This window comes from Gordionus sp. m RMFG-2023, chromosome 2 (assembly GCF_954871325.1).
Source record: "Gordionus sp. m RMFG-2023 chromosome 2, tfGorSpeb1-WG-v2, whole genome shotgun sequence".
Lineage (NCBI taxonomy): Eukaryota > Metazoa > Nematomorpha > Gordioida > Chordodea > Parachordodidae > Gordionus > Gordionus sp. m RMFG-2023.
Window position 1 is genome coordinate 25,445,284 of NC_088776.1, and position 18,052 is coordinate 25,463,335.

The 18,052-nt window shown below is 25.0% G+C and overlaps 1 long non-coding RNA gene across 1 annotated transcript; it reads left to right on the forward strand.

Moving 5' to 3' along the window:
* The first annotated feature begins 2,311 nt into the window (after positions 1-2,311).
* LOC135924772 (uncharacterized) lies at positions 2,312-6,614 on the forward strand. Its single transcript, XR_010571399.1, has 3 exons — positions 2,312-2,404; positions 2,459-2,616; positions 6,319-6,614. It is a non-coding gene; the product is annotated as an uncharacterized LOC135924772 (long non-coding RNA).
* The last annotated feature ends 11,438 nt before the right edge of the window (positions 6,615-18,052 follow it).

Here is an 18,052-nt window from a genome sequence, read left to right on the forward strand (position 1 = left end):
ATCGAATAGTGCATTATTCATATTCGATTCGTTTAAACGAATCGAATAATTTACTATTTGAATTTGTACGAATAATAAAATCTACTATTTGTATACGATTCGAATTATTCGAATAATTCGATTTAATTTTTTTAATAAAATAAATCATACTCAAATATATTGACAAATTTTTTTATTACAAATTTGATTTTAAACAGAAAAAATTATAATAATATGTAATCAATAATCTGATAATAAATAATATATAATCAAGTTATAAACAAAATTAAAATATATATTATTAATTTAATTTATAATTTAAGCCAATTTTTAAGGCAAAGAGTTTTTCTTATATTTTTTTCCTTATATGACATGCGGTTTTTTGACAATAAATTAGTTCCAACTGAGAAAAGCCTTTCACAAGCTGTTGATGTTCCTTGTATAGATCGATAATCCCTTGCCATTTTCGAGAGTATGGGGATCCGATATGCATTTGCCTTCCACCACATTAACGAGCCAGTAACACTCTTTGCTCTTGGTTCACTCAGATAAAAATCTATTTCACACAGTTGAATATTATTTTGTTTAAAAACAATGTCTAGCCTGTTTTGTTGAACTTTATCCTTATTTGTTTGACAGTTATAATTATGAGCTTATAAAATAAAATCATATTTAAATGAGGGTAAATTAAATACATGTATATCTATTGTAAATCTCTTTAAATTTGTCCATTAACTTGGAAATATCAATATCATAATCAACAGATATTGATTTAAAATATTCTACTTTAAGCCTGGGATATAATATTGTGGTTATTATTGAATCATCGGCAGTTAAATTATAATAGCCCAACAATTTATCACATGCTACTTTGAAACTATTGTTAAAGGATTTATGGAAACCAGGTTTTTCATTTTTTAGATGTTCACGAATTAGAATATAATAAGGTATAACCAAATTATAAGTAGGATAATTCTCCCCACATACCATATTTGTAGTTTCATATAAAGGCAATAGTATAGCTTTAATTTTTATAAGATTCTCCCATTCTTCCTATATGTTATCAAAGTATTATATTATTACATAATTATAAATTTTAGTTTACCTCTGATATTTGTTTTTCTTGAAGAATTTTAATGTTATTTATTACTTCATTAACTAATTTTGTTATAGCAGGCTTTAACAATAAGCCCCTTTCAATCATTTGATAGGTGCTATTCCACCTTATTTCACAATCCAATTTTGGTTTTAAAAAATTTAGGGGAGGATGTAGGGAACTTCATATATTTTTTAATAAATTTAATTTTTAAGGGGATTCTAATAATGTTTCTTAGTTTTAGAATTGAAGGGTCTAAAATTTTTAAAATTTCTTTGGATATTAAATTAATTACATGGGCAAAGCATCGAATGTGCCCTATTTTTATTAAAGGATATTTTAAAGAAAATTTATCAATAAATGTTTTATTATTAGTTGCATTATCTAAAGTTATATAAAAAAAATTTATTCTCTAAATTATAATTTTTAATTATTTTGACAAAGGCTTTAAATATATTTTCATCTGAATGTGTTTCATTTATTGGACTGACATCCAAAATTATGTTATTTATTTTAAAATTATCATCAATAAAATGGGCTGTTAGCCCTAAAAATGGAACCTGTGTTGGGCTAGTCCAAATGTCAGATGAAAAATTAATTTGACTTTTATTTTTAGATATTATTTCCTTTACCAATTGTTCTTTTTCTGCAAATGTATTATACATGTGCAATTTAGTATTGGAGCATATTGATTTTACAGAACAATCAAGATCACTTATAAAATTTTTAAAATCATTAGAATTAATAATTTTAAAAGGAATATTATGATTTATAAATAATTTTAATAAATTATCCTTAAAATTAATTTTTTTTTTGAAGAATTTGGTGTAGACTTTAAAAAAATGTCAATTTTATTATTTTTTTTACTAAGGTGTGAATGAAACCTATTATAATGATTAATATGAGGAGATGTTGTTTTGCCTTTACATTTTATAATACTCTTGCAATGATTGCAAGCAGCCTTTTCACTATCTTTAAGGATTTGATATTGATCCCATATGATTGCTCTCTTTTGTGAGGAAATTTTCTCATCTTCAACATCAAGCATAATTTAATCAGAAGCATTCTCCTCTAAAATAATTAGGCTAGCTAACAATAATTATTGTAGAAATGTAATATATTTTTATGTACCTCTGGTTTGTGTAATTTTTAATATAAATTATTATGAGATTCAAAAAATAAACTTTTCGTGAGATTCAAAAAATGTGGCAAATAAAAATTTAAATTTTCACTTCAGAAATTTTTAAATTCATTCATTCATTCATTACCACGCCAGAAATTGCACGAAGTGCAATTTCATCACCCACCAGGAGTTGTAGCGTGCACCAAGTATATTCACTACTATATAGATCCTATACATGATGTATACCCGTTTTATTATAGTGGACGGTACCACTATGTAGTCAGCTAGCATAGTAAAGAAGAGAGGAGTAAGAAAGAGGAGATCTATTAGTTCCGTTACCGGCAAGATAGTGTTAAGAAGTTGTAACCAAATATAAATAATAATGTACCTGACGCCTGATTTTAGAGATGGAAAAAAAGTAATTCTTATGTTAGGTATGTATATCCTTGTAAGATAACGTTATGTCCCTAAAAGAGCTTACTATCTTTGTCTGATATTTTCCTTCTTTTTACCTTCAATTATTCTCGTCATTCTAGAGTCAATAGTGTGTGCATAAATCCTTGTTTGTAGTAAGCAAGCAATGCTCAGGATCCTCATTATTTACCACATTATCATTATTATAGTGAGCCCAGAATCGTTATCATTATTATTCATGGACTTGAGATAATCATTACCATACCAATTTTTTTTTTTCATAGTTTCTAGTTAAAATTAAATGTCAATTAGCTAATCCCAAATTATCAATTCATCAGTTATGGTATAACAAATGAAAATTCAAACCTGAAAGACAGACAGTGCTATATTATAATAGACAAATATTGTTGATTAATATTAAAGAAATGTATTTAACATGAATTAGTTTTTACATTTATCATAAACTATATAATTAATAAATTTTTATAATTCTATCTTATGGGATTTATCAGATATATTTGATTCACAGTTCGATAAAATTTCTTTGATATTTTGTTTATCTGAATCATTTAAAAAAGGGTTGCAATAGTATCAAAATCTTTTAATATTGCTCAAATGTTCTAAATAACCAAGAACATCAATTGGAAAATTATTTGTACTTTGATTCTTTGAGAGTTGACTATATTTTAAAATTTTAATTATAAATTCTAAGGATTTTCCAATTTTATCTGGATAATTAGTTGGATTGATATTTGAGATATATTTAAAGAGCAAAATTTGATCATTTATATTTTTAATCTGTAATTTAGATAAGAATGACATATCTTTAAGAAATTGATATAAATTTTTAGGTGCATTCTGAGTTGTTAGAAGAGAATGGTGGTAATATTAATCATTTCTACATTAGCAAGTGTTGGTTCTCCACTATTTGCTACTTCAAAAAAATTTTTGATAATTTTGCAATATTGCTTAATTTGTGCTAGAATTTTTATAAACACAAACACATCACCTGTCCGATTGGCAGGTCAACAAATAGAAATGACAAATTAGATTTATTAAACAATTTATTAAATATTAAGAATAATTCGTTTTATTCGAATCGAATAAATGATTATTCGTATTCAGATAAAACAAATAATTTATTATTCGTATTCGTAATTATTCGATTAGATTCGAATTATTCAAATCGAATCGAATATTCGAATTATTTTTGAATAGGCCTAGATGGAGGTCTACACCCTGCACGTCGCTTGGAGGGAACGCCCTAGCTTTCATATTCATATTTTCATTTGTTTCCTTCATTTTGTTTATTGGACAAGTATCCTTAGCACCCGGCTGCCCAGGCCTGTCGGTGATCGGGGTGTCATCTCTAAGCTCCGAAATTTATCTTACCATATGTCTTTACACATCAGTCATCGAAGAAAAACCTGAAAGTTTTTATGCTCCTTACCAGGATTGAACTTGAGTCCTCTGCGCACTTCTGTTTCCAATCATACATCTAAACCATTAGTCATAACTTTTTAATATATATATCAGACATGCATAGGTACGATTCATTAAAAAATAAAATCATTCTTTTTCATTAAATCTCTTAATCTTATAACTTTCCATTCATTATATGCCTTATTTTCATAATATTTACTTTTTAGACATTCTCTTTATAAATCCCTTATTTTGGCCTTTTAATTATTAATTATACCCTTTTTGATCATTTATATCAGAGATATTTTATTATAACAAATAAAAAAAATAATCTATAAAATAAAATTGAAATTTTCTGATGCTAGTCAGTCGGCAAAAAAGGAAGAAAAATTATTATTATTATTTTATTAGTTAAAAAAAATATAAATAAAAACATGATATCTAACTTTTACATACTTGTTTTAAAAATCTTGTTACATAAAATATAACATCTTAAGTATGAGCACATAGAAAAATATTTTATTGTTTTATTTATATTATATTTAAAAATACATGATTTTTATAAATTCTATATTTATATTTCCTTTTCTTTCTCCCCTGCCCTGGCTTGAAGAAAGAAAAATATATTATTTAATTTTCTTTTTCGGGTAAAAAGATTAATTTCTATATTTTATTTATAAAATTAATTTAGTTATCTTAATAATGTATTTCGATTTTCTAATACGGTAGGTTGATATTAAATTTTTAACAACGATGATTAAATTTAATTAATTTAAATAGACTAGGTTGCCTAGGTGTTGGAAATGGATATCGAAGATTTGACTTCATTGAATACTCCTGAAAATTTTAATTTTAAAACTAATTTCCTAGATAATCCAAAAAAAACAGGAAATGTAGGTTTTGTGGAAAAATCTACCGCATGAGTATAATGACAAGTATATTTTTTTAAAATAATTATTCATAATTTTTACCCATATTTTATATATATCAATTAATATAATACCGATATATACCCAAATTTATTTTATATTTTTAGGAAAATTTAAGAAGGCCTATGAAGCCTATGCATCTGGAATCATTATGCAATAAATGTATTTAAGTGCCAGGTTTATTGTTTTGAGCCAGAAAAATAAACTGCTACCAAAAATCTTCATATGAATTAATTAGTTATAAGATGTCTAATAAAACAAATATCAATTAATATTTTAGACAGAGAAACATTTATATATATATTCAAATATGCAAACAAAAATATCAAAATTGTTTGCAGAGAAACTGTGAAAAAATATATTCGATATAATATATATCGAATATATTTTTCAGCGCGAAAGATAGTATGATAAAAATTTTAAAAAATGTCCAGGACTTAGTCTTTTTAACAAGTGATATTTGGTCACAAAATTCTATTTCATATTGTTATCACGGTACATTGCATTTTTTAGAATTTCCATACCCTCACAAAGGTGAGGATATTTTTGAACTAATTTTATCTTCAGTTGAAGACTTTAAAATCGGAATTTTTTTTTATCCATCACCCATGATGATGGCGCGAATATAAAAGCTCAGATATGCTTAATGAATATTACCTAATAAAATATAACAAATGTTTTAATGGTCATGGATGCCTTGCACATATTATAAATATTATTGTTAAGGAGTGGCTATATATAATTAAAAATTTTATTAAAATACTACATAGGAGTCCTAAATGTTTGCAAGAATTTATCAATATACGTGGACGTATTCCAATGGATGTTGCAACAAGGTGGAATAGTAAATTCATAATGCATTCTTAATAAAAAGTATTATTATAATAATAGCATATGAGGCTGTCAAGTTTTTGGGCAAGAAATATTTTGGAAGAACATTTTTCTTTTTCCGAATTTTTTTGTTCCCAAAGATCTACAATTGGTATGGCAATTTTATAAAATTCGTAGAACCTTAGATAGGCATGCTGCTTATCATCAAATTGAGGCTATTAAAGAGGTTTCGAAGAATATGTTTGATAAATGCGTTATTTATATATAGCATATAATTAAATTCGAAAACTGCCTAGGTAGCTTTCTAGATCCAAGTATCCAAAAAAATTTTCCGCCTAGTTTTATTAATATCGTGGGATATTATAAAGTTTAAAAAATTTATTTCGTGGTTATGAATTTTCTGGCATTCGAATTCGAGGCGAAACTAATTTGATGTCAGTTAGCATATTAGATGAGCTAAGAGGGTAAATGTAAAAATTAATTCTAAATATTATTATATAATTTTTCATATATTATATTTAAAGATTCTTATATTAGCCCAAATCCTGCTATAGAAGAGATTGAGGATTATTTGGCGGATCCAGTGGAACAAACAAAAGTGGATGTTCTTAGCTGGTGGTCTGGAAAGTCTGGAAATGACAAGTGATTTCCAAAGTATTCAACTATGGCCAGAGATTATTTAGGGCAACAAGCAACATCGTTTGCCCGTGAAAGATTTTTTTTCAATCCAATACCCTCACGAAAATACGAAATAGGATGTCGGCTATGACTCTCAAGCATGCCAATCGATCAATTCTTAGGATATTCATATTTTAAATTTAAAATTTTTGGAAATAAATATTGTAATATTGTAATATTTTTATTTTTGTATATATCATTTGTATATTATATAATAAAAATAGTTTGTTGATAATTCATGATAATAAAGAATATATACATTTATTTAGTAAAAAACAATGCGTCCTATCGATAAAAGAAATTTATAAAAATTAATCGATAAAAAATTTTTTACAAATACTAATCGATAAGAATTTTATAAAAATATAGCAATATCACAATAATAATATTGAATGCAGAGGAGTCAATATTAATTTCAACTCTCTAGAAATATTGGGAATATCATCAGTAACTAAAATAAATGTAATCTAAAATGTAAGAAAGTATAAGAAGAACATTTATGCATTTTTAGTATATATATGATTAACTGTATTTATTGTTGGTACATTTTGTTGGGTTTCACGATCTCTGGAACGTTTATTTTGTTGATTAACCTGCCATCTTTTTTTAAAATTAATGACAGCTAAATCAGTATCTGTACAATCATTAAGAGAGGTTAAGATTGGGCCTGTTATACAAAAGAATAATTCACTGAACCCCAAAGTAGTCACTATTAGATGTGCCTTTCTAGTTGATAGCTAAAATACATATATATAATTTCATGTGTGACCCATTAGTTCTAATTTTAATTCAATATTATATTTTACTTCAAATCTGCACAACATTGTAATTAAAATTTTATGTGACCCATTAGAATTGAATTTACTTGAATACTGTTATGTTGAATTTAGACTGGAATGATTTGAAGAAAAACTATGCATACTTTATAAGGATATTGGAAAACTGAAAATCACAAATATATAATTGAATTAATTTGAATACTGTTGAATTTAGAATAGAGATTTGAAGGAATACTGTGCATACAAAACACATGATAAAATATTTATTTTTATTTTTTTGAATATTTTTAAATAAAAATAAATAAATAAGTAAAGTACCAATGACATGACATCACGATGACATGACGTAGCGAGGACATTCAAAAATTATAATATTGATTTATTCAAAATTTTCAGAAATCTTTTTTTATTTCCAACAAAGAACAATTATTTGTAGAATTAATATTTTAAAATAATATATTATTTTTTGAAAAAAATCTGGATCCCCATTTCAAATGTCTTTTAATCCTATAAATATAAAACTTTTTGATAAATTAATGTTATCCAAGTCAGCTATAAATTAAATATTTTAACAAGCTCCATACTTAATATTCAATCTATTTATTTATATCATTTAATAATATAATTGTCTATAAAAATTAAATATGTAACACAATTTAATATAAAATATTTTCATAAATAAATTTAATACAATATAAATATTTAATAATTTATAAAAATTTTTATATTTGTCTCTAGTAATTTTTGTTTCCATTGAAGTAGAATTATTTTCTCTGCTAGGTAAGAAAGGTATTGTAGTGAGGTTTATCATTGTTGTATCTAATTTGGATGATGATAAAGCAGGCAGATCAAGTGTATGGTTACCAATTATTAATATATTTTTAAGATATAATAAAATTATTATAATGTAACCTCTATATAAAGAGCTATTTATAAATACTCTACCATCACTCTGCTTTTTATATGCTCCCACATCTATATAAACAAATTTCCTGTTAATGTCTTTTAGGGTTAACAGGTTAATTGAAAATCTATGCTTGCAGTTAAAAAATTGTGAGCCACTATCTATGCTTGCAGTTAAAAAATTGTGAGCCACTATTAAGAGTCTTGATATAGATGTTTTCCATCTATAGCCCCAAAACAATTTGGAGATTCTGATTGTAGCAGGAATTCCTGGGAAAACTAAAGATAAGTAAATATTAATCTTGATTTATTATAATAAATTTACTCTTTCCCAATCATTTTTATTAGGCCTAGGCATGTGAATATGTACAGCAGCATTCCAAATTGCTGTGCACACTGATTTCACAATATAAGCTATATAGGATTTTGAAATCTTTGAGCTATAAGCAAGTTGTGCAAATTATACACCATAAATATCTATTATATAAATAATTAATAATGAATTAAATTTATTTTACCTCATCTTGTATAATTATAAAATTGAGAATGTGTTAAATCGCCTTTATTATTAATATATTCAGAAAAAAAAGATTTCTTTTAATATATATTTAAGATGTCTTTATCCTCTTCCTTTCTTTTTTTTTAAGGAAATATAAGGCAAGTAATTTTTATTTTTTAGATTTCATATTAAAATTAAACTTAACGCATCAATTTAAACAAGGCTGCGTTTACGTTTTTATATATGCGTTTTGAAACGTTGCAACGTTCAATTTGTGCGCACTATAACACCTACTTTAAAAATATTCATTTAAAAAAAAAGACTATGGAATATGGATATTAAAAAATCGGAATCAGCTATAAAAAATTAACATAAAAAAAAGGATTGATTTATTTTTTATATATTTTATTTATTATTATATTGAATTTGTTTATTTATTTTTTTTACTTTATACATTTACTTTTATATCATATTAAAATAAATAATCATTATAATAATAAGATATTATTACATTATTAGTAAAATAATTTAATAAAATAAAATAACATAGATTAAGTATACATTAATATAAATTTAGCGATAACATTATAATAATATGCAACAAAATGGCCAAAGTCTATACTATGAATAGGATGTTCATTTACGGCGTTTCGGATATTGAAAAAATAAAGCTGAGATAATTGTATTTTACTATGTTTATGGCTAATCGTTGGCATAGGTAGAATCCCTCGTTGGGATCCTCGGTCCTAGCAGAGATCCGTTTTCCTAGCTCTTTAAAGAAGTTTTGGGCATGAGAGCCGAACGACGTTAAGGTAGTGGCGATTAATGGTAGGAATGTATAATTGACGGGAAGAGATGGCGAATATTTAGCTAATTTATTCGCCTCGGCATCTAGTGTGGCATCTCTATTTATATTGGAGCAAGAGGATTGATGCATGAGAAATCCCAAGTTAGGAATTCCCCCCTCTTCCAAGGGATCATAGTCGAACCATCGGGCTGCTTACCATCTGAATTGTAAAGGCCAGTAGGTTCGAGGGTTGATGGGATGCCGGCGGATTTTAAGGCCCTGGCAATGGTATCATTGCATTTTGAATGCCTAATGAATCTGCCTTTACAGCGCTTGCAGTGTAGAGAGTGACGGCCTTTGGAGTTGACCGACGTTTGACAGAGGATACAGTTATAAGGTATTACCATATCGAAAATTTTATAAATTATTATTTTATATTATTTATGCTTTATAATACCCATGCTATAAATGGAAAAAACACAAATTTAGAATTTGTAAATAAATTATACACCTCATATATATTTTTAATAATATTTTATTTTTTTGTTTTTAAATTTTATTTGTACATGTTATTTTATTTTATAGGTATATAAATTAAAAAGCTAAAGATGTTTTTAGATAAATAATCTTTCATTAACTCAACATTTTATTTCTTTATTTTTTCATAGAATTTGATGTAAATATAATTAATTTTTTTTAAACATTTTTAAAGGTGGTTTATATTAATATTAAGTATTATTTATGAATTTTTAAATGTGGTTTTTTTAATATTAATATCAGATAGCTGCAGAGGTAATTTGCATGACCCGAATTTTTAAAATAGAAAAATTTCCTCCAGGATTCTATTTTCAAAAAAAAAAATTAGGCCTGGCAAGGATTTTTTTAAAAATATTTAGACATAGTCCGTGATTTATATACTCAGGGTCGGCCCGTCCCGGACTTTTTTAGTGTTATTTTTGGTATAACCACCATCTTTCAATCGCTTAAGTTGTTATTGATATTTCTATCTTCAATATCAACAAAGATTTTACCTTATATATTATATATATATTTTGTTGAACATATTTTGATTTGATAAATTTTTAAATAAATCATTTTTGAGGAATTCTTTTATGTTATTATAAATAAACAATCTTTTAACTAAATCTATTATAATTTTTTTAATCATCTTTGTAAAATATACTATTTTTCTAGTATATTAATGGATGTGGTTTTTTCTAAATAATTATTTAAAATATTTATATCTTTTTTATGTTATTTTATATGATCTTTTTAACGAAAATATTTTAATGTGACAATTAACATATTCGTTATTTTTGAAACTTCTTGACATAAAGGCTAAAATAATATTTATATTGCAAAGATGTTAAATTATAAATTCAATGAAGATGTTCCTTGGAAAACTGGCAATTATCATAATCAATATTTTTAAACATATTATATTTTTTTTGACGCTAATGGACAAAAATATGTATTTTTAATATGCTAAATTAAAATTTCAATTAAGATGTAACATATAAATGTGGTAATTGTTATAATCGTTGTTTTTAAAGTTTTTAAATTTTTTTAATGTAAATGGACTAAAATAAGTATTGCTAAAATGTTTAAATAAAACTTCAGTGAAGATGTACCCTAGATAAGTGACAATTGTCATAATCGTTATTTTTAAAGTTTATTGAATTCTTTTTGACGCAAATGGGTATAAATATAGGTTGTAAATTGTCACTTTCCTACATCTTATGAAATATAAATTTGACATTTTTACAATATATTTTAACCCATTTGGGTCAAAAAAATTCAAAAGACTTTAAAAATAACTATTATGACAATTGCATCTATACATCTTCGACTGAAGTTTTATTTTAATATGTACGCAATCTATATTTTTGCCCATTTGCGTCAAAAAATTCGAAAAACTTATAATAACGATTACGACAATTGTTACTTTTCCATGGTACATCTTCATGAAATTTTAATTTAATATGTTTACAATCTATATTTTAACCCATTCGTCAAAAAAATTCACAAAAACCTTAAAAATAACAATTATGACAATTGTCACTTTTATATGCTACATCTTCAGAAAATTTTAATTGAACATCTTTACAATATATATTTTTACACATTTGCGTTAAAAAAATTCAAAAAACTTTAAAAATAACGATTATGACAATTGTCACTTCTATAGTACATCTTCATGAAATTTTAATTTAACATATTTAAAATATATATTTTTACCCATATGCATTAATTTCCCCATTTGCGTTAAAAAAATTTAAAAAACTTTAAAAATAACGATTATGACAATTATCACTTATCTATAGTACATCTTCACTGAAATTTTTATTTAACATGTTTACAACCTATATTTATACCCATTTGCGTCAAAAAAATTAAATAAACTTCAAAAATAACGATTATGACAATTGTCACTTATCTAGAGTACATCTTTACTGAAGTTTTATTTAAACATGTTAGCAATACTTATTTTAGCCCATTTACATCAAAAAAAATTTAAAAACTTTAAAAATAACGATTATGACAATTGTCACTTATCTATAGTACATCTTCATGAAATTTTAATTTAACATATTTATAATATATATTTTTACAAATTTGCGTTATTTTCCGATTTGCGTTAAAAAATTCAAAAATTTTTAAAAATAACGATAATGACAATTGTCACTTATCTATAGCACATCTTCACTGAAATTTCAATTTAACATGTTTACAACCTATATTTATATCCATTTGCGACAAAAAAATTCAATAAACTCAAGAATAACGATTATGACAATTGTCACTCTTATCTAGGGTACATCTTCACTGAAGTTTTATTTAAACATGTTAGGAAATAAATATTTTTAAAAAAGTAATTTAGAAAAAACCAATTATTTTAATATACCTAAAAATAGATAATTTTACAAAGATGATAAAAAAAACTATAAAAGATTGTTTATTTATAATAAAATTCTCAAAAAATTTCCTCAAATACAAAGAAAATATAAAATTTTTATCAAATGTTCAAAAATCTTTTTCAAACAATTTTTTTTTGCTTTTTGGGCATGACATGAAAATCACTAATAAATTGTAACAAAAATAATATTACAATAGCAGCATATCATTTTTTTTATTAAAAAAAACATCAAATAAATATATCTATTTTCATAATATAATATAAATTATTATGTTTTATTAATACAGGCGCGTACGCAGGAATTTAGTGAGGGGGGGGGGGGGATAATAAATTTTTTTAAGAAATATTATTGTTTTTTGAAAAATATCAAGCATAAATTTATTAGGACTAATAACTATTTCTAATACACAATTTTAAATTTATGTGAATTATAAAAAAATTATATGTAAAGAATCACTTAAATGACCCAAAATAGAAATTTGAATTTTTTGAGCCTTTACACAAAAAGTTTCTTAGGAATAATTGCATTTTATATGTTATATATTTACAATGTAAAATCCAATCTTTGTTGTGATTGAGCTAATTTTTCAATTATCTCACCCTTGCTTGTCGTCAAATGCCTATGAATATTCAACCTTTCAATCTATTTCAGATGTTGTACTTCTTGGTATGTTTTTCAGAGACCTGCAGGCGCGGCCCCCGGGCTGGACAGTATTTTAATTTTTTTAAATATACCCGGGCCGGGTCCGAATTTTTTTTAAAAAAACACCGAAGCCGGGCCTGAAAATTTTATTTAAAAAAAAACCCAGGCCGGGACATAAAAAATCTTTAAAAAAAATCAAGCCCGTGCCCTGCAAATGGTACTTCTGCAGGTCTCTGTTATTCTTCTTAAAAAAGAGAATGTTCTCCCATTAGTTTACTAATGGTAAGAATTTATAAACCCTTTTAATACATTGGGAATTTAATCTAAAAATGTGTTTGAAATAATGCAGAGCATCCATAGATTATCAACCATTGTTAATCTTATAAACATAGTTATTCAGCTAGTAAGGCATCATAAGATACTTTAACATCTTCATAATAAAAATCTAACAAATATTTTTTTTTCTATCACCATCTGAAAAAGGTTGGGAAGGCTTTTGTGGAAGTAATATTTGCAGATTAGTAAGTGCTGCATGATGAATTAAAAATTCATTTATTTGGGTTATAAATGTATCTGTATTTAAGATATACTCTTCTACTGATCTTATATTAATGTTTTAACGATGAGCTTGCCTTGCTACAAGTCGAGGAAGACAAATATTAAACAAGTATAGCTCTGCTTTTGACTCAACAATAAAATATGAAATTCTTTATCAACATTAGCCCTAATTTCCTTGAGTTCTGATAAAATGTTCCTATTCTTATCTTCTTAATCAAGTCAATGTCATGTTTTTGAAAAGTATTACTTAAAATAGTTGTATAAATTATACATTCTAATGAGAAATAAAATATGGAATAAGCATTTATTCCAATAATTTTCTTGTTTCTGAGAAATATTTCTTTCAGGCCATTGTATATTTCAGTAATAGCAAATAATTGGCTCTTCTAACTCCTTAAAAGCTGTTACTGCTTGATGGCAGAGACTCTATCTCGTTGGACAAGGTTGCAATTTCTTTTTCCCTGTTGAACAAGAAGTTTCAGAAATAATAATTATTTGACTAGAAATTTGAAAATGGTAGATAAATATTACGCCACTAAAAATTTGAAAATAATAAGTAAATATTACGCCGGAAAACTTGAAATCGAAATTAATTGATAAAATAACTTAGTAGATAAATGCGATAATAAATGTAATTAAATATATATTTAATATGAGATACGAATAAATATTAACAAATATAAATTTAAACAATAATATTTTTGAAAAATATATCCGGCATCTGCATTTTTTGGCTTTGGGAGGGATTTGTTTCCCTGCCCCTTCCCGCTGCGTACGCCAATGTATTAATATAATAATATAAATTATTATGTTTAAAAAAAATTTAAAAACAAAAAATATTTATTATGTTAATTGAGATTGATTTTTTTATATGTATTTAAATTCGTTTAACTTTAATTGCTATTATTTGAACATAACCTATTAAATATATTCGCCTGTAATTTCGCTTAAATTGTTTTTTTATAATATATATACCTTATTTTATATTTAATTTTTTAGTTATTTTTAGTTAGTATATTTTATAAAAGTAAATTTAAAATAAAGAAATTTTATTTAACGTTTTCTAATCTTTTCCACCATATTAACATGGTGGCAGCTAGGGATCCGACACTACTTATAGTTAGGAACCAAATAATAAATTTAAAGAAAGATGTAAAATATTAAATTTAAATTAACTTCGTAAAAAAAAAAATTCAATTCAATAAATCAGTCTGCAGATCCTATCTAAAAATATATAAAATCAACATGCTGGCTTCTCAATAAAAAAAAAAGAAAGTTAACACTAAACCAGATACTTAATATTCGGAGGACAAACTAAAAGATGAACTCGAGATAAAAGGCATCTCAGATACCAGGAAAACGTCAGATGACAAACAATTGATACCATATGATAACAACTATGTTCAGCAGTGGGCTCCACAACCATATTTTGATACACAAAGATTTCATAGCCAAAACTACAACTTCACACCACGTTACCAAAACTACAACAGATGCAACAATCAAAGCAAATTCAACACTTATTACAGACCTTATTATCATGATCATTAAAGGCACAAAATAAATTATGATAATTTCAATCAATATAGCCATGGAAAATTCAGCAACAACAATAGACAAACAACTCACGATGATCGAAACAATTATTATGTCAAAACAATCATTATAAAAGTGGTAACTTTAACAACAACAGCAGACAAACTTGTGACAATCAAAACGGTTATTGAAATAATAATTTTAACATCAACAACAGTCCAGAATACATCAATCGAAACAAGATTCGACAACAGAGACAACTGCGTACATAACAACTACAATACCCACAGATATAATAATAACAAATTATACACCAAACGTCAGCAAGATAAACAGTGTCAATTTCGTTTTATCATAATCAATATATTTTATAGGCATTTTCAACTGAGCACTTTATAGCTTTAGAATTAATGGCAAACTTATCAGTAGTTATGCCAAAATGTGCATTCAATCACTACTTAACTTATAATGTTTTGCTTCTGGACTGGTATTTTTCATAGGATAAGGTTTCATAAGATTTTTTAAGGTGAAGGCTAGATCAGACAATGATATTATTTGATATAGGTTTTTCTAATTCTAAAATAATTAAAAATTATTTATTAATATTAAAAATTTACTTTGATATAAAGTACTATTTCTAAAAGTGCCACCCTCATTTTGTTTTCCAGATATGTGCTTACCATCTAATGAACCAAGGCAGTTTGAAAATCCATGTTTCTCAAAATATTTTTGTGCAATCTAAAAATATATTAATACCTAAATTTATAATATCTTCTCCCAATGTTCTCTAGTTGGAACTGGATTAATATCTTTTAAAGTTTTCCTATAGCATCATATACCTCTAGAATGATGGTAACAATGCATTTTGTTTATTCTGCTTTTTAACTTGGTTTGTTTTTTCTTATTTTGGTAGTTGGGTTTTGTTGAAGAATCTAATTTATAAAAAATAATATAATTATAAAAAAACTGAAAAAATTATACTTGGTTGTTGGATACCATTGCTTTGATATGTGAAGTGAATGAAATGGTAGGTATATCAATGTTTTAATTTGGTATGATATTACCATTGACCCGAATAAGCTATAATGATTTTTATTGGACAAATATTTTTTAAAAGAATGCTATTGGCTAAATTTTAGTGATGTTAAAAGTTACTTTTGAAACATAACTAGTTACAGTTACTAGTTACATTGGCAAAAACATAACTAGTTACAGTTACTAGTTACATTTTTACAAAAGTAACTAGTTATTAGTTACAGTTATTTTCAAAAGTAACTAGTTACTTACTTTATACATCCTTCATATGCGCATTATTTATTTATTGAATGCATTTATTTAATATAAAAAAAATTAGGATAAACAAAGTATAATCAGTTATTTAAAATAATATACAATTTATTTATATAATAAAATATAGCAAAATTGAATATTTACATCGAATATAAAAATATATATTTGCATTGAAAAAAAAACATTTATTTTTCTAGAATCTAATAAATGTTTATTTGCTTTTAACAACAAATTAATTTCAAAGTTAATATCTAGGAGATGTGCTTGTTTATCTCCAAAAATAAGCTTACCTAGACTGAATAAGCGCTCTACGGGAGCACTTGATGTTAGAACAACATTATATTTAATAAAGAGTAATTTTAACTTTGGAAAATCGTTATATAAATAAAAAGTGTTGTTATTAGATTTGATAAATTTTTCTATAAGTTCATTATCCAGTATATTTTGGCGCTTTAGGTCAAAAAATCCAACTACATACAGGGAAGGGTTAAATCTTCTTCATCTGAAGAAGTAAGTACTATGGACATAATATTCTTTTAAAATAAATTATGAATTAATTCTTAATATCATTATATTTACTTTGAATTTTGATTGAATATTAATTTCGACTGATAATTTAACAACGAGAAATAAAAAAAAATGTTGGAAGTGGTTGATATGAATTAAAACTCGGTTTAAATTATTAATATTAAGAATTAAAAAATAAATAAAAGTAATTTTATAAAACAATAAATAATGTTTTTTTTATTGATATTTTTTAAGAAAAAATATAATGTAACGAGTAAAGTAACGTTTTGCGTTACCGTTACTCAAAAAAAAGAAACGCGTTACCGTTACTCGTTACCTTTAGATGAAGGTAACGAATGGCGTTCCTTTTCTTCAAAAAAGTAAAGTCGTTAGTAACGACGATACTTTTTTGACGTTACTTCACAGAACTACTAAATAATATAATATATCAAATATAATTTTTTATAAAGTGAGTAATTTTAATTTATTTATTTTAATAATAGTAAAATATAATTATAAAACTATTGATAAAATTAAATCATAAATTAAGTAAAAAAAAATAAAGCACAATACAAACAGTGGAATATTATATGTCGTAGATTTACAGTATATCTAATTTTATCAATTATCATAATAGCAAATTATATATTTTAGAGAAAACTATAAAATATAGATAAGGACATCAGAAAATATCTTTTAAAGACATTGTGAGATAAATAATATGAAGATTAATTTTTAATATCATTTTTACTTTATAAATAGATGGCGTTAAATAATCGAATGCAAATTGTTGCTATATTTATTATCAAGAGCATTGATTAGTAAATTTGTTAAAATTTTTAAATGTAATATATTCTCTAACTGTCAAATATGTTTGTAAAAGTGGAATTTTACCTAGTATTTTATAACCAATTCTATATAATATAGGAATATCAACTATATATCTATTTACTTTTTATAAATAAATTCTTATACTTGTTTGGTATAAATTATTACCATGCTTTTATATTAATGTATATACAAGTAATTTTTTATATTTTTTATATAAACTAAAAATATATTTCATATTTGTTCCGGGCTTATTTTTTTTTATTAAAATTAACTTCCGATCTTGTAAAAATATTTTATGACTATATATAAACTAAGGTAACCCGGCCGCCC